Source organism: Cryptomeria japonica, chromosome 5 (genome assembly GCF_030272615.1).
Source record: "Cryptomeria japonica chromosome 5, Sugi_1.0, whole genome shotgun sequence".
NCBI lineage: Eukaryota > Viridiplantae > Streptophyta > Pinopsida > Cupressales > Cupressaceae > Cryptomeria > Cryptomeria japonica.
This window is the reverse complement of record NC_081409.1, coordinates 212650246-212675586: the sequence shown is the minus strand read 5'-3', so window position 1 is coordinate 212675586 and position 25341 is coordinate 212650246. Positions and strand designations below refer to the sequence as shown.

The 25341-nt window shown below is 34.0% G+C and overlaps 2 long non-coding RNA genes across 3 annotated transcripts; both read left to right on the top strand.

Annotated features, from left to right (window-relative positions):
* The first annotated feature begins 13516 nt into the window (after positions 1 to 13516).
* On the top strand, positions 13517 to 14385 carry LOC131030189 (uncharacterized). Its single transcript, XR_009102874.2, has 4 exons — positions 13517 to 13779; positions 13940 to 14025; positions 14119 to 14204; positions 14300 to 14385. It is a non-coding gene; the product is annotated as an uncharacterized LOC131030189 (long non-coding RNA).
* Positions 14386 to 14480: 95 nt separating this feature from the next.
* Positions 14481 to 16855, top strand: LOC131875608 (uncharacterized). Of its 2 annotated transcripts, none has more exons than XR_009372428.1 (3): positions 14481 to 14566; positions 15501 to 16357; positions 16537 to 16855. It is a non-coding gene; the product is annotated as an uncharacterized LOC131875608 (long non-coding RNA). The 2 variants fall into 2 exon arrangements; XR_009372427.1 differs by having other exon boundaries at positions 15389 to 16357.
* The last annotated feature ends 8486 nt before the right edge of the window (positions 16856 to 25341 follow it).

Here is a 25341-nt window from a genome sequence, read left to right as displayed (position 1 = left end):
AATAACTCTGAAGACCAAATTGAATGTCAAAAACTCATCCAGTGGGGATGACAATGCAAATGAAGACTAAAGGAAAACAAATAAATTCAAAAAAAGATCGATACATGAATACAAATGAAGCTCCCAAAATAGGACTTCCGACATCTCGAACTGATAACTCAAGAACAATTACTCATATAATCCGAAAATCCAAATATATGATCAAGACTAATGAATTCCCCAACATTACAATTCAAACAAGGTCACAAAAAACTCTATCAATCCACAAACTTCCCAAATTTCCACAGAGAATTCACAGAGAAGCTAATGACATTCACGGCAAGAAAAATATTCAAAAATAAATCTAAATAAATGCATCCCCAAACTATATGATATAACCATATTATAAATAGTATTTACTCCATTTTCAATAGTTTTTCCCAAATATCTTGAATACAATCTTTCCAACAAACACAATGTAGACATTCTCCTTTCTAAAAAATATAATACACAAGGAGAAGAAAATATCTGACCTGGAACCTAAAGTAATGGCAAAGAAATCTGATGAAGCGCAATCCAACATTCCAAACCAAGCCAAGCAACACCAAATCCAAATCGCCAGCCCAAAATAAAATTCGCAAAAGAAAACTCAAGAATTGCTAACCCAACAAAATGCACTAGTGATCGATTAAATGGAAAATCAAAGCCAAACTATACAAAAATATCAGCCAAACAAAATAAACAAGTAAAATATATTTCTTACCAACTCTTCTCAAAACCCAAGGTAAGAATAAATAAATATTTTTTAATTAACTTACCCAATAATTCGGCCAATAAAATAATAGGGTAGGTAGAGAGAATATATTAATTAACCCAAAAGGGTAAAAAGAGAAATAGTAATATTACAAACAATGATAAAATTAACCATGGGCACAATTAATTATAAAAGCCCATTAATAAAATAATCAAAGGATATAAAAAAATAACAACATTAATATAAAAACCACAAATAGATAATAAATAATCCTTGGTATTAAATCATTAAATTAAATATAAAACCAAAGGATAAAATAATAATAATCTCTCATTCAATTATTACTAAATATTTATATCAATTGACCCATTCATGGGTTCCCCAGGGTTAATCCTTTGTATCCTTTGTGTGTTTCTCCTGATGAGGAGGTTGTAAAATGGTCAAAGTCAGAGAGGGGGTGGGTGAAAATAAATTTTGATGGGGTCTCAAAAGGTAATCCGAGGACTTTAGGTGTGGGATGCGTGGCCTGTGATGATGAAGGGAAGATCCTCTTCATAGGAGCAAGAAGGCTTCAAGATGGAATCAATAATGAGGCAGAGGCTCAAGCAGCCTTACTAGCGACTAATTTGGTAGTAAACATGAAGGCAACAAAGGTACATCTAGAGGGCAATTCCCAGATTATGGTCAATACCTTGATCAAAGGAGGTACCCCATGTTGGAAGTTGAATAAATTCATACACATAATTAGTGAAAATCTAAAATATGTCCAAGATTTTTGTATCTCCCATGTGAAAAGAGGAGTAAATGCCATAGCTAACGGCCTTTCAAATGTAGCGTGTGAACTTTCTTTAGGGGAAGTGAGGTGGTGCAATTGTAAAGATGGTATCGTGAGATGGAGTTAAGGTTCCCTACCAAGTTGGTATGCCTATAAATTTGAATTACATGTCTTTCAACCTGTCTTTCAAAATTATAAGGTTGGCGTGTTAATGCACATGTATTACAGAATGTCCTATGAAATGGCAGCGATGGTAGAGCGTGCCCTCTTTACTTCTAATTTTGGTATTCTCGTGCATTTAATAAAACGAGTTTGTGAGTTGGTGAAGGAAACTGGTTTTTGCAAACTCCATCGGATTTTCTTTTGCAGTGTATTTTTCTTGTGTTTGCCTAGAATGGAAGCAAATTTTACCTTGTAGTCTTCCAAGCTAATGCCAGCTTTTTGGGGTCCCATCCCACATAAAAAAATTGAGAAAATGTTTCTTGCAATATACTTGTTGTCTTTTAAGGCGGTTCAGTTGGTCTTGGGGGAGGAGGTGATGGTTATCAGTCACAGGTATAGATGCAGAGCTGACATCTACTCCCTAATCATGGCTTGGGGACTAGAATTGGTATTTTCATGCGCGGATGTGAGGAAGGTTTTGAAGAAGATTATTCCACAGGAATACCTATTAAATATGGAGTCTCTTCTAGAATGGGTCGTGTCGAGTTGGGGCTTCAACCTCTTTGAAGGAAACCAAGAGGAAAATGTTGAAATGCAGGCGAGGCATTACCGAATCCAATTTCTTCGTTGTCGAGAGGAAGCTAGATCTCGTTTCAAGTACGATGCAAGATGTGGTTGGGAAGGTTTGGAGGTTTACATCCAGATAATGGAAATTGAAGATGTAATTTGACAGACAGGTGTGGAGGAGAGGATGGTGGATGAGATGAGAAGCAGAGGCTAATTACGAGATGGCTATTAGTGGAATTGGCAAGGCAGGTTGATTTGGGTGGTGTGGCCGACGGTGTTTGTGGAGTGGCAGAAGGACCAAATTCTCAAGGGGCTGCTATGAAAGGTATAGAGAAGACCAATGGAGATTCAAATTCCTTGACTGGAGGAGCTATGAAGAAAGAGAGATGAGGTGTTCTTCGGGCCAAGGTACTTCTGGGTGCCATTTTTTTGTTTAGATAAAATTTTATTTGCAAAACTTGAATTTTTTATTTCTGTTATAAACTATTTGAACAGTTTCGGCCAGAATTTTTATTGGCATGATGTAATTTGTGAACTTCCGTTCTTGAAGCTGTGGGTGTGGGGTAGTGTTTGAGCAGAACACTAATTTTGGAAATCATGGTTTTAGATGGGTGGTTTGGATGGTTTTTGTGGGTGATTTGAGGAAGTGGTTTTGATAATGGAAAATTTTGATGTTGTACTTTTTAGCTTTAAATAATAAAATATAAATATTACAGATCAAATAAAAAATTAATATCACTTTTTTTATTTAATTTATTATAAATTATGTAAATCATTAATTTAATTTAACATTATTAAACTATATAAATCAATTAATTAATTCATAATTAAACCAATAATCATAACACTTCAAAGCAAACCAACATAGGATAACTCAAGAGACCACTAGATGCTAAAACATCTCACACCAAGACACCAAAATGACAAGGGTAATAAACTTAAACCTAGAGTGTAGAATGGGTTTTTATGTCATATCCATTCAACTTTCCATTGGGACAAGACATGCTCAGACTTGTGAAGCCAGGTGGAGTTGATGTCTAATACCTGCAAACCTCTCACCACCAATACATATACAACAATATATGCAATAACATATAATGTAAATAAATAGGCAAGTGAAGAGAATCACAACATCATATCACGCTCTCAATGAGTGATATGACATTGTCTCTATCACAAATACACTTAGAAGACAATCACAACAATCAAGCACCATCATAAACATCCTTGCATCTAATATAATCATGCTATAGGATTAGTACATCATAAGATATCATCAAATCACCATATACAAATATAAATCACACATATAAAGTGAGTACATAAAGATCATCAAATAAGAGTCCATCATCATAAAATCATAATGTCAAGTGCATTTTTATAATATGTCTATCATCAATAATGAAGCCTCTATATCATAATTAAATCCATAAACACCTATCAAGAGCATCTCAAAATAGTCTATGCTATCACAATATAGTTTATCGAAGCACAAAAAATAAATATGAATCAGGGAGGGGCACTACAAAACTTGTAATTCTAACTTTTCCTGATTAGATCATTTGTTCTAATAAGTTTTTCCTCAAGATCCAGACTTGGCCTACTATTTTGAATCTGACACATAATCACCAAGAATTTTTTATGAATAATATTATCAAGTTTATTCCTATCTAGAGCTTTCCACTTACCCACAATTTGGAATATAGAGTCCTAAAGTTGAATACGGCTAAGATTACTATTAAATTTATAAATTTGTGCTAGAACATTTTTAATTTGAAGTCAATTAGGTGAACACCTAGCCACAACTTCCTCTAAGTTTTTTTTCAGGGTATAGGGAAATACCCGAAATAGAGTCTATCCAATATTCCTTCTTAATCACTCTATCCTACATTGCATGATCTCTGAAGAACACCACAAATAATCCCTTTTGTATCATCCTACATAATGTAACATGGATACCAATTATTTTCCCCAAATTGATGTTATCCAATTATCCAAAAATTTATTTGATGGCAAATCATTTGAATCAAGATAGACAAAGAAACTATCAACACTTTTAAGCCTCAATTCTTTAGCCTTAAGGGCTTTGGCAATATCTTCATTAGGGGTTAGAAAGAGAATCTTCAATGGATGAGAAGAAACCTTTCCATTTTATCCTCCTTTAGTACTTCCCCCTTCAAGGAGTCAATTGTTCCATCTCCCTCTGGTTCTATAGAATAGGTGTCTTCCAATACCAAGTTAGTGGCCATTCAAAAGTATCTGAGGTTAGGAAAACATCATCTCCACTATCACCTTTACTAATATCCATAAAGGATTGTGTCTTTAAGCCTCATGAACCTTATCACAATATTGCATAACCACATCTAGAGGGGTACTATTAATTACTTCACTTCCCCAACATTTGTCAAAACACCATCTCCCATGGGCTAGTTGGCCCAAGAGAAGAAAATTGATAAGAAGAAAGTAAAAAGTTTAATGGTGTAAATATAGCCCTATAGAAAGGAAAATCTATGTTCCCTAGAGAGCCAATTTCACAACATACATTTAGATAACTCCAACTAGTGAAACTAGTGTAGATATCTAATTATAGATAAAGAAAATAAGGATTCTGATTACATAACTAGAAAGAACAAATGATAATAGAGTTTTTGGTCCAAATTTGAATGTCTTAGCCAAGGATGCCATTCCATAATGTTGTAGTCTTATACAGACTGAAATAGTAAACTTAGAAAATATGAAAACCCAACACTATCCTTTAAATAACTTGCAAAAGTCAAAAGGTAGAAATGTGATAGGGAATCGCAGATAATAAATATAAACACAAAAATGAATATAAATGAAATAAATAAATCATAAGAAATCCCTTATGGATTCAAATTATTCTAATAATCCTACACACAAAGAGGAAAAATGTTGGGGTTGTATAGGGATTTGCCTTAGTCAAAACCCCACTTTGGTGTTTCCACCTCCATGGACAACTAGATAGATGGATTTTGATACAATAGTAAATTGATAATGTAATAGAAACAAACTCCACTTAATGGAGGCAAATCTCTATTACAAGAGATTAATTGATTAAATAGATAGATAAATGATTTGATAATGTATTTGATAAATCTCCAAGATTCTCAAAGATACAAGAGAGATAGAAATATATTATCAGTTAGGTTGTAGAAAGTCAAGACAGATACAAAGAGTATTGTGGCAAGTTAGAGATTATTGTAGCAAGTAAGAGAGAGAGAGAGAGAGAGAGAGAGAGAGAGAGAGAGAGAGAGAGAGAGAGAGAGAGATATGAGAGCTGAGAGAGCACCAAATATTGCTAAAATCACCAAGAGAGTACTAGAGAGCCCTTGATAGAAGTGGAATGATGGATTTAAAAGAGAGAATAGGAGGAAAAAAGAGGATCATCAAGAAGAAGAAGAATCACCAAGAGAGTACTAGAGAGCCCTTGATAGAAGTGGAATGATGGATTTAAAAGAGAGAATAGGAGGAAAAAAGAGGCTCAACAACAACAACAACAACAACAACAAGTTATGGAGTGATAATTCCACCTTCGGTGGGTGATCCACCTCATGTGGAATATTATATTATTTCTCCTACCTACCCACACCTATTTCCTACCTACCCTTGTTTCTTATTGAGCCACATGTCATATTTGTGTGCTCATACATATCCCTAGCCTTGCCTATATAAGCAGGCTCATCTACATTGTATGTAACAACTATTGAACTATTGATCATTTTCTATTGATGAGAATACAGTTTATTCTTGTCATATATTGTGTCTCTATTTTGTACATTTCATTGACCTCTTGATCTTGGCAAAATCTAACAATATTCTCTAATGAAGGTGCTTGTAAAATATATGGAACCCTAATCATCACCAAGAAATGTATTTGATAGAGAAGAAGAAGAATTTAGAGGAGATAGAGTAGGAGTATTCTTAGGATGTTCTACTTTAGGGACAAGCTTCTCATGGGTTTCCTCTTTAGGAGGGGCCATGGGAATAGTTGTCGACATATTGAAACATAAATATGGAATATAGTTATAAAAGATAGGTGTAACCAAAGCGAGACCAAGTGTTGTCAATTTACATAAGTGCATAGCATCAAGGTCAGCCTTAGTTGTAACTACCTAATTGTTAGCAACACACTTAACAGAACCATGAAGGATAGAAGAAACTGCTCCTAAATCATGAATGCAAGGTCAACCTGAGAGAAGATTGTATGGTAAAGCCCTTGGCATAAAATATACAAGGGTAGGAATAGTAACTAGTCCAATCTTTATAAGCAAAATAACAGTGCCCAAAGTGGTTTTACCAGTATTATCAAAACCATGAATGAACAAAGAAAATGCAGAAAGGGAATTCAAATCCACTTTTATTTTGAGCAATAGATCTAGACTACAAACATTCAGTGTTAAACCAGTATCAATGAGAGTCCATCTAATGCCAACATAGTTAACATAAATGATTATCATTAATGGATCTCCTCAATTCCCTACTTCTGGAGGTGGGATGTCATGTGGATAGAATGCAATATTCAATGAGTCCGCATGAATTTGAATCATCAATGCATTTGCATTCAAAGGCATAGTAGAAGAAGGCAACAAAATCTTTTAACTTGGGCTTCTTGAAGTTTTCCCTAACAAACTAGAGCAGTCTGAAGAAAATACCAAATTAAGATCTTAGCGACAGTAAACTTAAGTTGCTCAATAAGATCATAATCACTAGGTTGCTTAACTAAAGCCTTGGGTGCTTGAGGAAGATCTAGTTGAGAAGGTGGTAAATAACTATTAGATTGATCGACATGTTGCTTATTTCTGTAAGTGTTATAATTACATGGGTTATCATTCTATAAAAAGGATCCTTGAACTTGTGTATCTTGTAAAAAGATCTGGTGAATCATTTTTAAAAGGAACACCATGAATAGAAATCACCTTCTTTGGAGAAAGACTCGTCGTAATCATATAAATGACTAGTCCCTCATGCATTTAGGGGTAGTGAAGACAAAATATTTTGACTTGGCCTTCATGAAGCATTTCCTAATAAACTGGAGTAGTCTGAAGAAAATCCCAAATTAAGATCTTAGCGAGAGTAAACTGAAGTTGCTTAATAAGATCATAATCACTAGGTTGCTTAACTAAAGCCTTAGGTGCTTGAGGAAGATCTATTTGAGAAGGTGGTAAAGAAGTATTAGATTGATCGACATGTTTCTTATTTCTATAAGTGCTATAAGTATGGGTTATTGTTCTATCAAAAGGAGCCTTGGACTTGTGTATCTTATAAAAAGATCTTGTGAATCATTTTTAAAAGGAACACCATGAATAGAAATTACCTTCTTTGGAGAAAGACTAGTTGTAGTCATGTAAATGACTAGTCCCTCAAGCATTTAGGGGCAGTGAAGACAAAATATTTTGACTTGGGCTTCCTGAAGCATTCCCTAATAAATTGGAGTAGTCTGAAGAAAATCCCAAATTAAGATCTTAGTGAGAGTAAAATGAAGTTGCTCAATAAGATCCTATTCACTAGGTTGCTTAACTAAAACCTTAGGTACTTGAGGAAGATCTAGTTGAGAAGGTGGTAAATAAGTATTAGATTGATTGACATGTTGCTTATTTCTATGAGTGTTATAAGTATGGGTTATCATTCTATTAAAAGGAGCCTTGGACTTGTGTATCTTGTAAAAATATCTCATGAGTCATTTTTAAAAGGAACACCATCAATAGAAATTACCTTCTTTGGAGAAAGACTAGTCGTAGTCACTTAAATGATTGGTTCTTCAAGCACCTAGGGGCAGTGACGACAACAATCACATTCATGAACACATTACAAATTGTAGAAGAATTGATTAAAGGAGCTTACTCAAACACTAACTTATGATAGATCATATGTGATATGAGATCCAACATTCATTAATGCATGGACTCTGAAAGAGAGTGCATTGGAATGAAGAGAAGGTAGAGCAATATTGAGAAAAGTATCAATAATTTCATCTTCTTGCAACAAAATATCCTCAGAGACAAAATAATTTTAACAAGAGGGATCAAAGACATAAAGTGACATAGGAAAAGCTATGTCTCCATCACATGCATGAAAAGGAATATTGTTAGTAATCTAAATAAAACTAGAAATTGACATAATAAAAAAAGATTAAAAATAATTTTTTAAATTAGTAAACAAAATTTAAAAAACAATGCATAAAGAAGTTGGCAAAAGGCCAATATATCATTCAAAAATTGATGTCATGGAATGGGGTGTGTTGAATTCTTGAAGTAATGATAAAGAATGCTTTGAAAATAATACAGAAGAAGTGTTCATGCTACGCTCACCAAAATGTAATGGTGTAAATCTGACCCAACAAAAAGGAAGAATTATGTTCCCTTGAGAGCTAATTTCACAACATACATTTAGATATCTCCAACTAGTGAAACTGGTGAAAATATCTAATTATAGATAAAGAAAACTCAAATCTGAATGTATGTCAATTGGAACATACATTCAATTATAAAATACATAAATGTATGTTAGCTAGTGAATCTGGTGAAGAGTAGACGAAATGGAGTTTTTCGTTCAAATCTAAGCATCTTAACCAAGGACACTAGCGTGACATGTAGATGTTTGCGAGACAAGATGTAGTCTTGTACAGTCTGAAACGAAAAAATTAGAAAATGTGAAAACCCAACTCTATCCTTCAAATAACTTGCAAAAAACACAAGTTTGAAATGTGATAGCGAATACTAGATAACAAGTATAAACATAAATAAATATAAATGAAATAATTAAAGCATTAAAAATTGTTTTGAGTTCGAATGCTTCTAATAAACCTACACACATGAAGAAGAGGAAAAATGTTGGGTTTGTATAGGGGTTTTCCTTAGTCGAACCCTTGCTTTGGTTTTTTCACCTCCACAGACAACTAGATAGATAGATTCAGATAAAATAGTAAAATTATTTGATAAGGGATGTGATGAATGTCCAAGATGCTCAAAGAGAGAAGAGAGAGATGCAAAGAGTATTGTGGCAAGTTAGAGATTGTTGTAGCAAGTCAGAGAGAGAAAGAGAAATCTGTGAGAGCTGAGAGAGCACCAGAGGTTGCTAAAAGAACCAATAGAGAACCAGAGAGCCCTTGCTAGAAGTGGAAAGATGGATTTATAAGAGAGAATAGGAGGGAAAAGAGGGTCGTCAAGTTGTTTCAGAAGATTTCAAGCCATTTCCACCACCCTAGGAGAGTGACAAGTGTCAAAACACTCAAAACTATCATTTGAACATTAAAACGTCACAGTATGTTTGCATGATGTGCACACATTCATGCAACATGCTAGTGTCCAGAAAATCATGCTAAAAAAAGATGGGTGGAAAGATAGACGCACAACTAATGCAAAATTGTTGCTGAAAGGTAGCTACTAAAAAGATGTCCTCATCATCTTAGGAGGGAAGAGGTTGATGCAAGGGATGAAATGAACATACTCAGATGTTATGGGAATGGACACTAAAGTGGATACAATAGTGTAGGTGGAATTACAAAGGGGTGTGCAATTTTTTACACTACAAAAAGAAATAAATGTTAGCTTGCACACAATCCAAGGAAGTCAAGGCAAAGAACAAGCAAGCCAAGGAATGGGTAGGAGAAAGATTCAAACTAAATCAAATAAAACACAAATGAATATATCAATCAATACCAAAGAAAAAAGCACCCAAACCAAACCAATAGGGAACGAGGAAGAAGAATCTCGAATGCGTCAAAAAATACTAATCAGAGTTCGCTATAGTGAAAGCAGCTCCCTGAGGGCATCAATGGCATATGACCCTTTAGCTCCAAGAGCTTTGTTCTCACCCTAATGCCTTCATTTCATTTTAAATTTCAAAAATACCATCTAGGGTAATACGTTGGACCTTGGCCAAATGACTATTATATTCATCCCTTAAAAGTTCTTTTATTACACTAATAATCATTACCATCCCATAAAATTTTGTTTTAAAGTTAAAGAATTTACAAACATATAACTAACAAGAAATTTGGAGTAATTCTAGTTATAGCATTACCTACAAAACTCTTTATCAAAACCACCTCCTGAAATATCCAATAAATAAAACAATAAATGATAATTGAAAAAACCAAGATCCAAAACCACCTAATTCTTAGTTATAAATTTAATAAGAGAATAGAGTTATGACTTAGACTATATATATATATATAAGATGAGATAAAGAATATGACGTTTCCGTAAACATTGCCAACGCTTGCTCTCTGCATAAAAGAAGGAACGAACTTTTACATTACAATAAAAACAAACCACTCAAAGACCCAAATCTGATAATGTAGCCGCATATGTCAACATTGTGATTTAATATATTCAAATAACTTTTAGAATTCAATGTATTTTGATTGGAAAACGAACTTGGACACAACGTGGATATAGTCATATACGCATTTCTTCCTCAATTACGTGATTGACAGCATGTTCGAGCTCCATTGGTATAATTACACAAGACTTAACGTGGACGTGGGAACTGTAAAGTTGCATGATCGATGAGTTGCATGAGGTATGCACAAGAAATCTCGGCACACACCACATTTGATTGTGGAAGGTCAACTAAGTCGGCCTTACGTCGATCTTCTGATGTTGGTCGTCTAATTCATTCAGATTTGGAGTGAGGTAGTCGGGGTGGAATCTCTCCTTCATTTGGGCAACGGTCGTACTTGTGGTGTAGGTGAAGTTTATTGGTTGATGAATGTAGATGGAGTTCACTGGTATTTGTCTAGCTATGGGATTAACAAAAGCCACAATGTAGCGTTCCTGCAAAGGTGCCCTAAGGGGTTGTGTCCCAACTTTCCTAGGAGGCATCTCCGCATTCACCATCACTCCTCTGTTGCCCACATTCGATGCTATTTTCTGTTGCCCACATTCGATGCTATTTTCTTTTCATCTTCAGGGGAGATCAATGACAACAAATCACATTTGCAACAAAGGCTATCGTGGAAGAATGGTCTTAGTCAAAGAGGTAGAAGAGCACATAATTTAATTGGAAAGAGAAGACACTTGCATTAAATTCTTAAAAAATATAAGCCTCAAAAGAATTGTTGTGTGTTAGTTTGCTTCTCAAGGCTCAATAGCTTACACAAAAAAGTGTTTTAGATAGAAAAAATCATTTTTCTAATATAAGAAAGGATCAATACTAGGACAATAATGGTTAAGCTTGTGTGATATGTAGTAAGGAGGATAGTAATCTTATTTGGTTCATAGAAGAAAGTAATTAGAAGTGGAAAAGATGTCTGAAGCAAAAAAGGGATGTTAATCATTCTGGGGGAAAACTACTTACTATTTTGGGAACATTAAATTTAATCATCTAAATGGTATGGCTATATGGAAGAAATAGAGAAATTTAATATGTAACTTATAATAGAGAAAAAGTAGTGGATTATGCAATTTGTTCCAAAATATTGTTTAATAAATTAAAAGATGTCACAATCAACATTCACACGTAGATTTAAATCTAATCATAGCCCAGTTTATTTAAGGATTGTGTAGATGGGGTAAAGGTAGAAAAAATTAGTACCTCGACATCATTATTAATTTATTACAAAAGAAAAATTCTTTGGACTCAATAAAAATATGATATATTTAGGAAATCTTTAGTACAATTAGTCAAACAATAGAAAACTATTTTTTAAGGCCTCAACATTCATGCTTTAACTTGTTTAGTTCATGTTGCATTTGAGAACTACAAAAAGTCAAAAAAGGAAGAAGTTTGAAACAAGCAATTTCCCATTCAATATTTGTTTTATGATGATTGAAAAATGGGAATGGGAATGTTGAAAGAAAAAGGAAAAGAGAAGTTGAATTTAAAGTGTTACAAGAAAATCATAAAAGTGAGAAAAGATGAGTATATGATTGTAAGGCATGAAGAGATAATATATCTTGGAAAACATAACACAAAATTATCTTGGAGAGAGATTTAGTCAAGTTAAAAATAAGAGAATAACATTATAGCTACTCAATGGTTTAACTAGGCATTGTAACTTTATGAGATACTCATTTTTTGATCATCATGTCAACTATATTTTTCACCTTGCAAGAGGTGAAAATTAGTATTGATAAATTGAGCAAATGGAAAAAATCAAAGGTCTTAGTTGAGATTTAGGCTGAATAACTTTGATGCGGGTGGTTAATGTCATTTATCCCATTTTGTGAATATTTAACACCATTCTATAACCTAGTTGTCCGAGAGATTATACTACTAACTTAGTGATACCTCTTCTTAAGAGTGGTGATGGTAATAATAGTCTTTACAACTATTGACCATTATAATTAATCTTTTATTTGAAAAAGTGACAAGGAGAATGAATGAAAGAATTATCAAGAAGGTACAGGAAATGATGTAGAGAGGAAAAGGATAAGTAGGTTTAAAACATTGGATGAGTGTTAACTTTAGGAAGGCCTTTGAGATGATCCTCAAAGGTAAGCTACGGTGTAGGATGGAGGAGCCTAGTGTTCCATTGTATTATAAAAAAGCTTAAATAAACCATTGATTGCCTTGATCTCTTTAAAATATAATTTCAAGTTTACCAGCTCTGACCGGTAGGTTTCGGTGTATATTGAATCAAATTGTTGACATTTTCGACTTTGGTTGTGATAATTTCATGTGTTCTAGAACATATACGCAGCAATTGTTTACTTTCAAACACCCTTTCAAAAAATGTAACACCCTTTCTACAATTCTGATGTCATTCCTATTAATCTTCTCGTCGACCTTACCACGTTTGAATTTTCTAAATTTCTTGCATGTCTTCTCAATTTTGTAAGGACAGCTTTGTTCAACTATTCTTCGTGAATAATGCCACATAAGGGGAAACATTCTTATCTACCGTATTTTTTACTCCAATGGATGGCTTGGAACGTCGTTTCATTCAAGTTTCAGAGTATTATTTTATATGGTTAAATTCGTTGGATGTGGTTTTGTTTCAAAGTCGTTCTTAAGCGTGACAATGAATACGGAATACCGCTAGTTTGGAACAAGTAAAATCATTCAAGCATTTTGAAGAACCAGAACAGCACGCATCTATAAATTTGGTTTGACTCGCTAAACGAAAGAAGCGGATTGTTGAAGGCAACCGACCTATTTGATTATGATATTATATATAAAACCTCCGCACACGGCGGATTTGATTTGGGAAAGTCGATTAAGTCGGTCGTACTGTGGTCAAAGGAAATTGCTTCACACGAGTTATTATAGTCTGTGTCAGTCGTGAAATTGAATTAGATTTGGAGTTAGATAGTCGGAGTGGACTCTTCATTTGGGCGTCGGTCATTGTAGGCGTGTAGATGAATCTGCCAATAAAAGAGAGAGCTTGGTCTAATTCTAATGATTTGAGAAAGAAGGCTTGAATTCAATTGTTTGCAGACTTTTTTTTCCATGTGTATGATGTTGATGAGATCCAGTCCAGTGTTCGTCGTAGGGCCACTCCCACTCTTTCTCTCCCTGCTACTCAAATCCCCATGACTGCACCTCTCACTGACGCCACCGCCGCCAACATTTTCAGGTCAGTGCCTTTCTCTCTCTTTTTTCTGAATTGGATAATCTTTCTGGTTTTGATCTTAAATCTATTAACAAATTTACAAAACAAGCTATAGCCATTATCCCTTTCTCTCCCACCTGCCATGGACTTCAATCTTGATCCTGCATGGCTTCTGCAATTGAAGTATCCATCAGTGCAACACCACCAGTACGGTGCTCAAATCCCCATGACTGCACCTCCCGCCGCCGCCACGGCCTCGAACATTTTTAGGTCAGTGCCTTTCTCTCTCTTTCTTCTGAACTGGATAATCTTTCTGATTTTGATCTTAAATCGACTAATCATGCATGACTTCTGCAATTGTAGTATCCATCTGTGCAACACCACCAGTACGGTGCTCAATTCCCCATGACTGCACCTCCTGCCGCCACCACGGCCTCCAACATTTTTAGGTCAGTGCCTTTCTCTCTCTCTTTCTTCTGAACTGGATAATCTTTCTGATTTTGATCTTAAATCGACTAATCGTGCATGGCTTCTGCAATTGTAGTATTCATCTGTGCAACACCACCAGTACGGTGCTCAAATCCCCATGACTGCACCTCCCGCCGCCGCCACGGACTCCAACATTTTTAGGTCAGTGCCTTTCTCTCCCTCTTTCTTCTGAACTGGATAATCTTTCCGATTTTGATATTAAATCGACTAATCGTGCATGGCTTCTGCAATTGTAGTATCCATCTGTGCAACACCACCTGTACGGTGCTCAAATCGCCATGACTCCACCTCCCGTCACCGCCACGGCCTCCAATATTTTTAGGTCAGTGCCTTTCTCTCTCTCTTTCTTCTGAACTGGATAATCTTTCCGATTTTGATCTTAAATCGACTAACAAATCTAGAAAACAACTTAGGGCCACTACCCCTCTTTTCTCCCCCTCCTGCAATGGACTTAAATCTTGATTCTCCATCGCCTCTGCAATTTTCATATCCATCTGTGCCATACCAATGTGGTGCTGAAATCCCCATGACTGCACCTCCCATCGCCGCCATCGGTAGTACCTATTTCTATCTATCTCTCTTCTGAAATGGATAATCTTTCTGGTTTTAGTCTTAAATCGATTAACAGGTTGGATGTTTTAGAAATTTAAATCGGGCAGTTTTCATAATCCTCTGAATCCATGTTTTCTGTTGTAATTTTATAAATTAAACTCAAGTCTAAACTGTTCCCTCTAGAAACATATTTAGAAAACAGATTCTGGTAAGTTAACCCGGCCACGGTGTCGTTAAATATACTCTTTTTCCTTGTTTAATCGTAATCGACGAATGAAAAAGGTTTTGATAAGCTGCGGTGTAATAGTTTCTTTTGGTTGGAAAAGCTTGAGAACTTTAACAGTCTTCAAAAGATTGTTTTTTTGGAATGAATCGCATTTTCAAAATGATTAAGAATAAACACAGTTGATTCCAAAACTAACCGTTTGAATGCTATATGGATTGCTAAAAACATACACAGATGATTTAAAAATTAAATAAGTAAATGCTACAAGAAATAACGAAAGCTAATGCCAACTACTGTGTAATAAAAATGTTTTGGTAACTGTACAAAAATTGAATTTCCACTTTTCAAATATACGAGATATTGCAGGATTCATGGAATGAACTGGAAAGGTAATTACAGCTAAAGGGTATTTGTGTTATGAAAGAACACGTTTCTCGTGCCTTCCGTTATTCAAAACATTATTGATATAACCTTGCAGTCATTTCCCAGTAGGAGTGTCTTCCCAGAACCGAAATGGGTTTCAGAAGACTGCACATATTGATGTTGGAGAAGATGATGTGAAGATCAAAAATGAGGAAAAACCCAGAACTGAGATCAGTTTGGCAAATTTTAGCAGTGAAGATCCTGTGAAGCAAGGTAAAGGCAAGAGCAGTGAACAGCCCAAGTCTTTAAGATCCCGTCTCATCAAATTGTTCAAGAGCCCCACGAGAGGAGAGAACTACAACATCCCCCAGGCAGTGTGGACATGATAATCTTATTTGTAGCCATTACTTGCGGGGTTGGAACTACTATCAACGCCATTGACAACATGGGTCAGATTGAAAAAGCCCAGGGTTACACTCCTGTGAATATCAGTACTGTTTTTTCTCTCATCAACATCTGGAACTTTCTAGGCCGTGTGGCGGCAGGACTTTTCTCTGAGTTTCTGTATGAAAAGTACAAATTTCCCAGGCCATTGATTTTCACAATAGTATTGCTTATCGCTTGCCTTCAGCATGTCTTTACAGCTTTTCCTCTGCCAGGATCACCGTATGTAGCCTCAACCGTTATAAGCTTGTATTTTAGAACTCGGTGGCCCAAATCCTTCAGATCCTGTCTGGTCAATGGATTGCATTTTACAAATAGAAAATGGAGGGAGAGAGCAAACAAGGGTGAGGGACTAAAGCACCTTCCCTGCTTCGAGCCCAGAGAAGATTGTTTGTGGTATTTATATGCTTTCTGATAATGTCCCCTGCTGAAGGGACTTTCATGCCTCGTATATATTCAGAAACTTAATCTGCCCAAACAATTTCAGACAGTGATATCAATCAATATGCTCCAGCTGTTCATTCAGAGGTCGTTCTTTATTTCTTTTTGCTTTTCGTTACTGTTAATTACATCAAAATAGCGTGAGAACCTTCTACGGTTTCCTGTTTTTTTAAGAGTTAGATCTTTATTTTAAGGTAACGTGCATTTAAATATGGCTTTATTTTATTAAAAACCATTTCTCTAATGTTTTTTGCTTTTATATGCAGAGAACTGCAGCTACGATGGACATGGTGCCGAGGCCTCGCAAACTTTCAGAACCAAGTAAACCTAAGCTTGATCGAGGAAGTGGTGCACAGCATAATTAAAATATATATTTTATCACTATATCATAAGTTTTTATTTAAATAGATTATTGAAGTTAAGTAGGGAATTATTCTAGTGGATTCTAGTGGATGCCTTGTAATTATGGTCAGGCAATATTTATTTCCTTCACCTATCGTAGATGCAATGGAGAGAATGCTGAAGGGTGGCAATTTTTTTCTAAACCAAGTAAACCTAAGCCTGTTCCAGGACATGGTGCAGAGTATAAATAGTATATATTTAAATACGTTATTAAAATTTAATATCGAATTATTCTAATAGCTACCTTGCAATGCTTATTTCTTTCAAGTATCTCCTATTGTGTTCTGTTTTTGTTTCATATATAAAAAAAATATAGAATTATGAACTTTCTTACTATTTTTAGGACTGTGTATTATATCAAGAGCTATGGATGTATTAAAGCCAAAATTTATCTACTCTTTCAATCTGATCTGAGTTAGAGGCTTGCAGAATCTTATTGGGGTTGTCAATTAAAGCTTTGCTATTTGGTGGAGATAGATGTACACATTGCTTATTATTAATGGATAATAATGGGGGCTTGTCTTTTATTTTCAAAGGCTTTCTTATCTTAAGGCTGGTCATATTACTCAGTCTTATAAAGATTCCCATGTTTGCAGGAAGGATGTATTTATTTCTGTAGTCTTTGAGGCATTTTGAGGATGTTGATTTTGTTTTCCAAATGGTCACAAAGAACTACTAAATTCAGATCTTTTTGACGTAGGTTTGATGAAATTATTGTTACATTCTCATAAATTTGAGTATGGCTACTTTCTTATTGCTGGTTTTCCGGTCTTTCTATCATTTTGGCTAACAATTCCTTTCGAGGTGTCCTGACTATTGTTATGAATGTTGTGGAGGTTGAGGATCTGTCTTCTATGTCCCGTTGAAACTCTCAATTTGGTTTCTGATGCTGCTGCTGCTTCTTCCTCATGGCTTCATTCACTGGTTGTTAGTTGGTTCTTCGGGGTGCTTGTTTGTTTTTTGTTAGTATTTTGTAACTAATGTATGGGTGGCTTAATACATTGTACTATGTTGTACATCCATTTGATCGTGGTGGACTTTTGCACAATATTTTTGTATCTAGGTATGACATATTTTTGTTTCTAAGTACGGCAATGTGTCATTTTGATGTAATCAGGTTTAGTTTTCTAGGTTATTTATCTGAGCTACAACTGAAGGTTTCTGCTGGTATGCTCTCATTCCTGTCAGTATGCTCTCTTGAACCAGGTCTATTGTAAACTTTTTATTATTAATAAATAAATAGTTTAATGGCTTACACTTTTACCAAAAAAAAAATGTTGATATAAAAAGATAAGATTAAATCAGTATGAACATTTATATATTCTAATATTTAATACTAATTTAATTTTTTCTATATAAATAATTTTCAAATTCTTTTCTAATCAAAAAGGCATGCAAAAATGGGAAGCATGATGCACATAGTCAAGTTTTAGGAGAGCACTTTCTTGTCATTTTTTTAATTAAAGTATTGTAAATTAGAAATGAGTTGCAGTTAAAACGGCCTGAAAAGAAAACTAACCAGTAACTAAGAAACTAGAAAATAGATATTACAATATGCTTGAATCAGTAATACAAAACAGACTTTGTATACAACCACATAAAATTAAAAAATGCTGACTAGGTAGTTAAAACATGAACATTATGAAACTACGAGGTCATGATGAAGCACTTCATAATAACTAACCTAAGCATGTTAAAGCTTTGATCATTATTGTCCCTTATAGCACTTAATGCCATCAATAGATCAAATTACTTTTTCTTTATGTCTTAAAGCATTTAATTATATCATTTTTCTTTAAATTAACATTTGTTTTTTAAAATTTCAAATTAGTCTTAAGACAAATATTTATTCCAAATATTGAAAATGATGAAAAGGAAATATTTGATTTAAGAAATCTGAATGTCAAAAAAATTTAATTGTCTCTACTAAACTCATTTTTCAATTATTTTTATGTGTGTAAGCATTTAATAAACATTGGAAAGCTTAATAGTTGCAATTACTAGAGAAGATAGTAATCAACTTTACTTTTCATCACCATTAATATCCATATGCATGATATCTTGACAACTCAAGAAATAATTAGATTCTAGGATACAATGTCTGTTGAAATTGTTTTAATTTTTTTTTGAAAAATAACTATAATACAAGTAAATATAATAAATAATATGATAAGAATATAAATAGTGATGTAAATTAATTCAATTTGATAATATTTTCTCTTGAATATCACACTTAATTGTATTGTGAATTTTTTTAATCTAATATTTCTTAAACTTATATCATCAATCATGTCCTAGCTAGTGAGAGGATACTCTTCTTCATGAGTGCTTTTGAAGTTTGTAGAGCATGAATTGGGGAGATGAACAACTATAATCAAAGAAACATTGTATAATTTATTTTTCAGTCATTCATGATAAATAATTGATTATTAGTATTTTTTATATATTTTTTCATCATGGAAATAACTAAAGTATTCAATTGTGAAATATGAAGTTCCAATGAGTCAAAAAATATTCAAGAAGAAAGGTCCCTACATAAGTATTATAAATCTCTAGAGAAATATGAATCTATCAATTTTGTTTGAATGCGTGATTTAGAAATGTTCAAACTTCATTGGTTCTGAACAATGTATGTGGTACAAACTATGAAGGAAAGACATATGTCTAACTTAAGAGATGAAAATTTGACACACATATGCCTTTTGATGCAACATGGAGAAATGATACTAGTGGTTGTACACACATTAGCTAGGATAAGTATAGACTTAGTATGATTGTGCTTAGTGTTTTCGTTATATTTTTTCTCACTGTATGCTTAATTCCACTTCATGTCATCATGAGTTGTGATGTTTATTATATTTAGAAGGGTTAAGTATCATTTTTTTTTAAAAGAGGTTATCTATCCTAGTACTAGTTTGATTTAAGTGTACTTAATCATGAACTTTCCCTCAAGATCTAAACCACCAAGTTTTCTATTTTAGTTGGAAAACCTTCATTATAGATCCCCTTTGTTGATCCAATGATAAAACTTTATTACAAAGTCCATTTAGCCTATCCAATGACATGTATGAGATATTTTCATAGTGTATTGAATGGAGTAGCAAGATAAGTGGTATTGATCTTTGGGAGAAAGTCCATGATTAAGTATGTTTGAGTCAAAGTTGTATGGGTGATCTTTTGAGAATTCAAGTGAAAGTTCAAGTTGTTGTGGCACTCTTCACACCGACTTATCAATATAAGTTACTTTAAATATTTTTTATTGAAAGCCAAATTTTGTCAAACATATGGTTTTGTTCGATTTATTCCAGCTAAATAAAATATGGTCTATAACCTTTTCAATTTTTTTTTGGTCGATAAACAGCAGAGTCAAAAATATTTATATTTAAGAAGATAATGTTTCAAGTTTACATGTAGGTTAACAGTTTGTCAGCCCTTCCAGGCCTTCCCTAGCACTGGAAAATACAAAATGAGAACACTATCCATGATTGAAGCTATATTTCATTCCACTAGATTCAAGAAATTTCATCAAGAAATTTAACAAAAAACATGTTATCTTCCTCCAAACTATGAAATTATCATCATGATATCTTCTAACATATTTTCTTAAAGTCTAATTAAAAATAGAAGATCAAAGTAGCAAAAAAATCATATCTTTCCTTTTTCTTGTTTCAAATTCTACCCCTGGGCAGGACACCCAGGGAGGGAACTGTGTAGAGTACTACCATGACCACGACCATGACCACAACCCAATTGAAAATGTCCATTAAATATATATGTCTAGAATCACTTTAAGTCTTACTTACAAACATTAACTTATTCAAAAAAAGGTATTTTTGCAATTCTTACTTATGTAATCCTACTTAGAGAAGAAATTTCATGACAAAATGAGTGTTTTTACATTTTGGATAATTACATAAGAAACAATGCGAGATTACATTGAAATAATTTTTCTTTTGATATAGTTTAAAATTTACTTTGAAAATATATTTATCAAAATAAAGGAAGAAAACTGAAGTTGTGAGTACAAAAACAATCAAAGAAAAAAATTATATAAAGAGAAATGTCTCACTTGTCTCATTTTTACCATTTTATTAGCATGTAAATTATAATGTCAATTTTACCAAAAAAAAATATTTAAATAATCTTAAATTTTTTGTAAATACAAATATAAAATACACTAAAAAATAACATTTTATTAATTTATATCATTTTGATACTCAAAGCATATATGTCACTTTCTAGTGATTCAAGTTAAAAATTTGGACTGATTTTGATCCTTTATTTTATAAAAATGTAACACAAATTTGAAATTTTACCTAATCTTGATGCGTCGCGCTAAAGATGTCACTATAGTTATATAGTTAGATATGAATTGTTGCAATAATGATACAATAATTAGGAATTGTATACCAAGTACTATAGGTAGAAAATATCATGATGTTTCTAGAAGAACAACTAGATATAAATTTCCAAATCAAATTTAAATAAGGAGTATTGTAGGAGTAGATTGGTGACTCCTCAATGCACCAAGAAAATTTGCATGAATGAAATAATTTTCACATGAGAGAATGAAAAGAATAGATTTCTTGAACAATGGAACATTGATTGAATGGTTTAATATGAAATATACAATGAGATGACATTGCTTATAAAGGAAATGTGAGAGGTAGGATTAGACAAGACTGTGACATGCATCATAATCGTATGCAATGAGACACCTAAAGTTTTGGCATGATTAATTGTCATGAGATAATATATGATATATGACAAATAAATATTTTAGTAGGACACATAGGACCTAAGTAAACTTAACCCATGTGAATAAATTTCATATTAGGAAGTAACAAAAATAGTAGGTCCAAGACGTATGCTAGGTCCAAAACTTTTGTCTGCATTTCTTACCAAAGACATAATGCTTGCAAAAAATTCAAATTCAAAGATTTTAAACTTGGAAGTAACTTACTGTTTACCAGTACCTTTAACCCTTTCTCGCTCATATGACCCAATCATTGTTGCCATAAATGAGTAGATTCATTTGATTCCTTAGATACCACTATTGCCCAATCTACCTAAGTACTCCCTTCTAGCTTGTATAGGTTTCTAACTTTTGTAGCCTTCATGACCACTAAAATGTCATTGGACACTTTAAGTACTTTACCTTGACAAGAGAATTTATAACCAATAGAATCCAAAATCCCCAAGGAAATAAAATTCTTTTTTAGTTTTGGTACAAGTCTTACACCTATTAACGTATTTACAATGCCATCAAACATCTTGATTTAATACTCCCAATCCCAATAGTCTTACAAGAAGAATTATTTCCCATAAGAATAACACCTCCATGAATAGGTTGGTAAGTGGAAAACCAACTCCTATGTGGACACATGTTCTTAGAAGCCCCGGAATCCAAAAACTATTCATCTTGATGTTGTAAGGTATTACAAATGGGTAAGTGCACAAAGATGGTGGTCAAAAAGGGGGGTATAAGTGGACACTTTTTTTCTGAAATCAGGTGAACCTGAACGTGGAGGCAAAATTTGAAAGTCATCCACTCAAGATATGAAGATAATCAAATAACAAATATTGTATTAATCTAAATCTAGTTTCCAAACTACTAAACTTATTCAAAATTGGATAAGATTAAGGGGGTCAAATCATTTGTACACAAAAAACAGACCCTGATTTTTTTTTAAAAACATAACATATGTCTGACGTGCGCATCAAAAAAGTCATAGTTAAATTTAGTATTTTGACCAATCCTTTGGCAGAAAGATAGTTAAAAGTGAGCACTAGAAGATGTATATTTTTTTGTAATTTTTTGTTGAGTATTTTTTTTTAATGATTTTTCTAATTGAGCACATCTTGAAAAATTAGATACTTGTTCGTGCAGGAAGCATAAGTTGCACTAAGCAAATTGAAAATACAATTTTTTGTTTAAATTGTAAATAATCAAGTGCACTATAATAATATATATTTTTTTAAAATTTGGATAAGTATATCAAAATTTATTAAAAAAATGGTGCCTCTATGTCTATGAGAACTATGGAGACATTGGTAAAAGAAATTCAATAATAATATGTTATTGTTGTTCAAATTGAAAAAAAATTATATGGTTAGAAAGCTCAGAAGATAGGTGAAAATATGGTGGTAATTTTAGAAATACACACTTGATGAAGTGTAAAACTGATGATGAAAAAGTTGATAAACCAAGTTGATAAAATAAAACATGTCAAAAATGAGAGAAATGGAGGGAAATCAAACTTCCAAACCATAGCTTTGTCATCCAGAACTATTTCCAAGCCTAAACAGTCAAAAGCGCATACAGGGTGTTATGGTATAGAAAGCGCGTACAGGGTACTTATGGTGTAAGAAGCGTGTACGCACTCTTTTTATTATAAACAGCGCGTACATGCTCTTTTTACTATAAATAGCATGTATGCGCTCTTTTTACTATAAACAGTGCATACATGCTATTGTATAATATGATATTGTATATATAATATATGTATATACATTTAATATATGTAATATATTATATGTGTATAATATGATATTGTATATATAATATGTGTATATACATATAATATATAATATTTATATATATGTGTATATAAAAATATATAATATATTAAGTATATATATATACATATAAGTCTATTGTCTCCCCCTCTCAAACGCATACAAGGTGCCTCTCTCTCTCTCTCTCTCCCTCTCTCCCTCTCACCCTCTCTTTCTCCCTCTCCCTCTCTCCCGTTCTCCCTTCCTCCATACCCCATCCCTCTCTCTCTCCCTCCCTCTCTCCCCTTCTCCCTTCGTCCATACCCCATCCCTCCTTCTCCCCCCTTCTCCCTTCCTCCATACCCCATCCCTCTTTCTCTTCTTCTCTCCCTCCCACCCTCCATACCCCACTGCAACTATGTCTACACTTCTATAGATGTAAGTGAATTTATTTCTTGTATGCAACTTCCTCTTTGTTTTTTATCATGTATGCTCTCCTAAGAAAATTTATTGATGGATTTGTGTGTGTATATTGAATAGGAGGAATAGGGTTTGAAATTGAATCATGGGTGCATTACTATGACAAACAAGGAAACTTGCAACAATATTCTTCTCGAATATGTTTTTAATGAGCAGAGAAGATGTGTAAAATAGTGTCAACAAAGCAACATGATGAGTTAGAGTACCTACAATATATTTTTTAGAAGGAAACAACTGGTAGGAAGAGAAAGAGGGAGAGTAACACAGATGATGTCTTGGAGAATGATAGTGGTGGGTATGCAAGAGTTCCCATGTTGTTACATAACACCTGTCACCTAAAGAAATTAAAGTTTGTTGTATGCATGGTAGTGGTAGTATATGATGATCATCACTTGTCAAACAGCTTGGAACGGTACATACCCATAAAATAAATCAAGTGTGTAATTCTTATAGTCACAATCGAGATCAGACCCATAACCTTGCAAATTTAATATCATCATATGTTTTAGAACTTAGGTAGTACTCTTAGGGTTAGGTCAAGCTCTTACACTTGCTTTTTAGCGAAGCCTCGTTGTTTGTTCGCTTGGAGTCTCTCTTATGCTGAGAATGGTCTAACTTAGCTATATCAAAACTAAACAATGGATGTTCTATTGTATGATGTTCTATTCATAACATTAAATTTAATATATCATTTTATTAGCCCACCATATGACCCCTTAGGTGTCATTAGAGGTTGTATTGTTTCCTAGGAAGTCATATGGTGTCCTGTGACCCCTTAGGACACCATATGACCCCTTAAGACACCATACGACCCATAACAACACCATATGCTGTCCTAAGGGGTCATAGGATGCCATATGACCCCCTCGGGACACCAATGACCCATAACAACACCATATGGTGTTCTATGACCCCTTAGGACACTATTTGGTGTTGTTATAGGTCCTATGGTGTGCTAAGGGATAATATAGTATCATATGACCCCTTAGGAAACCCTATGACCCCTTAGATGTTGTTAGGGGTCATATTGTGTTATAAGGGTCATATTGTGTCCTGGATTCGATCTCTCTTCATCTCCCTCCCCCATCCTTCTTCTCTCCCTCTCTCCCTCTCCCTCTCTCTCTCTCAATCTCTCTCTCCCCTTCTCCCTTCCTCCATACCCCATCCCTCTCTCTCTCGCTCTCTCCCCTTCTCCCTTCCTCCATACCCCATCCCTCTTTCTCTTCTTTTCTCCCTCCCTCTTTCTCTTCTTATATAATTCCTATAGTCACAATCGAGATCATTCCTATAACCTTGCAAATTTAATAGTATCGATATTTTGGAAATTAGGCAGTACTCTTAGGGTTAGGTCAAGCTCTTACACTTTCTTTTTAGCGAAGCCTCATTGTTTGTTCGCTTGGAGTCTCTCTTATGCTGACAATGGACTAACTTAGCTATATCAAAACTAAACTACTGATGTTCTATTGTATGATGTTCTATTCATAACTTTAAATTTAATATATCATTTTATTATCCCACCATATGACCCCTTAGGTGTCATTAGAGGTCGTATTGTTTCCTAAGAGGTCATATGGTGTCCTGTGACCCCTTAGGACACCATATGACCCCTCGGGACACCAATGACCCATAACAACACCATATGATGTTCTAAAGGGTCATATGGTGTTCTATGACCCCTTAGGACACTATTT